The 3512-nt window shown below is 34.2% G+C and overlaps 1 pseudogene; it reads right to left on the reverse strand.

The window, feature by feature from the left end:
• Positions 1–218: 218 nt before the first annotated feature.
• LOC124896231 lies at positions 219–3189 on the reverse strand (annotated as a pseudogene).
• Positions 3190–3512: the final 323 nt, after the last annotated feature.

The following is a 3512-nucleotide window of genomic DNA, read 5'->3' on the forward strand; positions in this document are numbered from 1 at the left end:
TCTTCTTGTAATATCCAACATGCATATAAAAGAACCCATATATATAGATAGAAAAAGTCTAAACATCCTCAATACCAAACATAGCAACATCTAAGCACATAAGTATGTCCAAAACATCCTCAATACCTACATCCATCAAGTGTAATTTTTTGTTGCACAATTTTAAACATTTCAACAAAATAGACCATCAAAAACCAATGCACTGATCGTCAAAAGTATCACAACTGATCAAGATCATTGCAATCATCATTTAAGGAATCAAGATCGTCCAAAGGAGTAACCGGAAGTGTGACAACTGATCGTGAAGAAACCAACTTCTGTACCTCTTCAATGACAATAGAAAAAAATTGATTTTTAAGTGTGGGAATCAATCGCTTCACAAACTCATTCAAATACACAGAGTTTGACCGTAGTAGCCTTTGGCTTCAGATCCAAGACCAAATACTCTTCGCTTCTTTTCTCCTCCGGCAGCTTGGTAATATGCTTCAATTTGATCAATAACAGATTCTGATAATATTTTTTCTTGTAATATTTCTTCAAATCTTTCTTGTAATAGTGAAAGTCAAATTATAACGGATTGTACATACAAATGATTAGATACCAAAAAGTACTTTAAACTAAAAAAATGAGAATTAAGTAAACTACTACATTAAGATTTAATCTTACATGGACGATTCGGGAACGTTCATCAACGAAAGATTTTTCATCATGATCATGTATGTGAACATGCAAATGTAACTCACTTGGTGTCGGATCTCGACCCATTTCAGCAGCCTGTAAAAAAAGTGTTGAGCATTGTACTAGAACAAAACTGCTGGAACATTTCATGTAAGCCAGAAATATTTGTAAAGCCATAATTCAAGTGGAACGTAGTTGATCATCAGGTAAATATTATTAGTCACATGGTCAGAACTATGTTATCCAATTTACATTGTTCTTACTAGGCAATGACTGGAAAGAGATTGCTGAATTTCATTGCATCAAAATTACTAAGAACATATGCTAATAATGAATATTTGAAAATTTCCACTCAGATTCTAGTGTGAAGGTTATATAAGATGAAAACCAATCACATAAAACAGACAAGTAATTTCCAGAATCATCAGGTCTTAATTCTATCCAATACATCTTGAAGAACATGTAAATATACGAATCCTCAGTAATATACCACTCTGCAATATATAAGCACAGTTTATATTTCAGTTTTTCAGGTTACAAGACAACAACAGAACACAACATACCAAATACAACACAGGAGACAGAAACAGTGAGAAGTGATCAACATTTGAGATAAACAGTAAACAGAAACGCAACAATAGCATAACGTTGAACTAAGTTTAGACTGTTTCAAAATAAATTACAGTTTAATACTTGAAATATATACTTACAAGTCTCTTTTGGTACTCTCCAATTGAGATAGATCCTCCCATGTGAGTTCCAACAGCTACTTGGCCTCCATGATGATTCTGTACATTTATTTTAGACTTTTCAACACACTTTGGATCTGCCCAAAGTCGCTGCCAGCTTTCCCAGACATCTTCATGTATAAAATCTTGCCTAATCCCTTTCTCTTTGATTTTAGCAATGAAATTTCTATACACAGTTGCTGCCTTACTCTGCCAGTATTTCTTTACTGCAGCATCAGTAATGGAAGAATCCCAATAGAAGTGTTTCTGAAATAAATTTCCAAGCTAATACATTATATCGTATTTATAAAAATGAGTGCACTTTACAAAATCAATTATGATGAAGATGTATACCTTGAATTCCCCAAAATAGCCATCTTTTATGTCACATGAGACACCTTTCCAATTGACTCATTGTGATCAAGTTCACTTTTGAAAGACTCATGTATCCTATTGGAGCATGTTTTAGAAGGTTGCAATCTGTATCAATGTGAAGACATTATTTAGAGGTTACTATAAATAAAAAATAATATATAATAATAATAGACAAGAAATGGACTAACCCTGCAGAAGTTATAGTAACAAGGGTCCGCACATGGCTCCAACTGTACTTTCTCCATTTGTGTTGCTATGAGATATGTCCTCACCTACTTGGTTGGTTTGTGAAGACGTACCTACAGTTGTTGGGTTGGTCTGATTTGGAGTAGTAGGAGACGTATTACCATGATTAGAAGTTGGAGCACCTACGCCACCAGCTGTTTGTGGCGCAACTGTAGGAGTGGGAATAGTAGGCATATTTGCAGTACGAACAGGCATATTAGTCCTAGCTGTTGACTTGTCCGCACGTCCTATGCTTCCTCGACCTGTACCACTTCCTCGAGTCATATCTATTAAAAAAATTATACTTGTTAAAGTGGAAAGAAGATGCAAATTTTACACAAAAAGTCACAACATCATCTAATATTCTAATTTTGAAATCCTATCTAACAAAATACCTCACAGCAACATACCTCACTGTCATTTTGTAATCCTATGTAACATTGGAATACTCACAACAAGAACCAAGAACAGATCAAGAACCACCAACATAATAAGAACCACCAAAATACTCACAACAAGAACCACCAACAGATCAAGAATAACCAACAGAACCACCAAAATACAACAAAAAATTCCCATTGTAATTTTTCCCATAAGAACTCCTCCCAAATGAAGAACCAATAACAGAACAAAAACCACCAATAGAATCACCAAAATACTCACAACAAGAACCACCAACAGATCATGAACTACCAATAGAACCACCAAAATGCTACAGAATATTTCCATTGTAATTCTATCCACAAGAACTCTCAAATAAAGAACCAACAACAGATCATCAACCAGAAAAAAATAAAACATATATTTATGTGTAGACAAAAAGCAGACTAGAAGTTGATTATATTCAGCCATTTTCAAGGATAAAGTCGATTGGTTAAGACGCTTACCTATTTGGTTCCTTACAGTAAATGTACCTTCTCTTGCTCTGTTAATCTGATTTAGAGCAGTCAGAGATAATTCAAGAGTTGTATGGTTGCTGCCTAGAAGTTTGAACCGTTGATCTAATTTGAGGAATCAATGGTTGAACTTGATTTGTATTATTTTGACCACCTATGACATCAGCTTGAGAAGTAACAATAGCAGGAGTGGGAACAGTAGGTACGTTTGCAGTAACATCATTATTACTCCTAACTGCAGACTTTCCTCCACGCCCTGTGCTTCCGCGACCTCGACCTCTAGCCATATCTATAAAAAAATCTGTATTAGTTAAAGTGGAAATAATATACAAACTTAATAATACCAAGAGAAGCAAACAACAATATATAGATAATGTATTAGAAAATGTAAAAGCACAGTTGTAGCCTAAAAAAATGAATAAGAAATGAAAGAGTAAAAAATTGGGAAGTAGAGCATAAAACCAGTTCAAGCAACAAGTTTTGTGTAAACAACGAGACAAAGAAAATGATACTAGTTCGATAAAATGGCTGCTCACAAAATAAAAATAAGATACAATAGCATATTTTTTATCAAGCACTAATCGCTATCTGTGTCTTCTTCCAAATCTTC

Source organism: Capsicum annuum, chromosome 2 (genome assembly GCF_002878395.1).
Source record: "Capsicum annuum cultivar UCD-10X-F1 chromosome 2, UCD10Xv1.1, whole genome shotgun sequence".
Taxonomy (NCBI): Eukaryota; Viridiplantae; Streptophyta; class Magnoliopsida; order Solanales; family Solanaceae; genus Capsicum; species Capsicum annuum.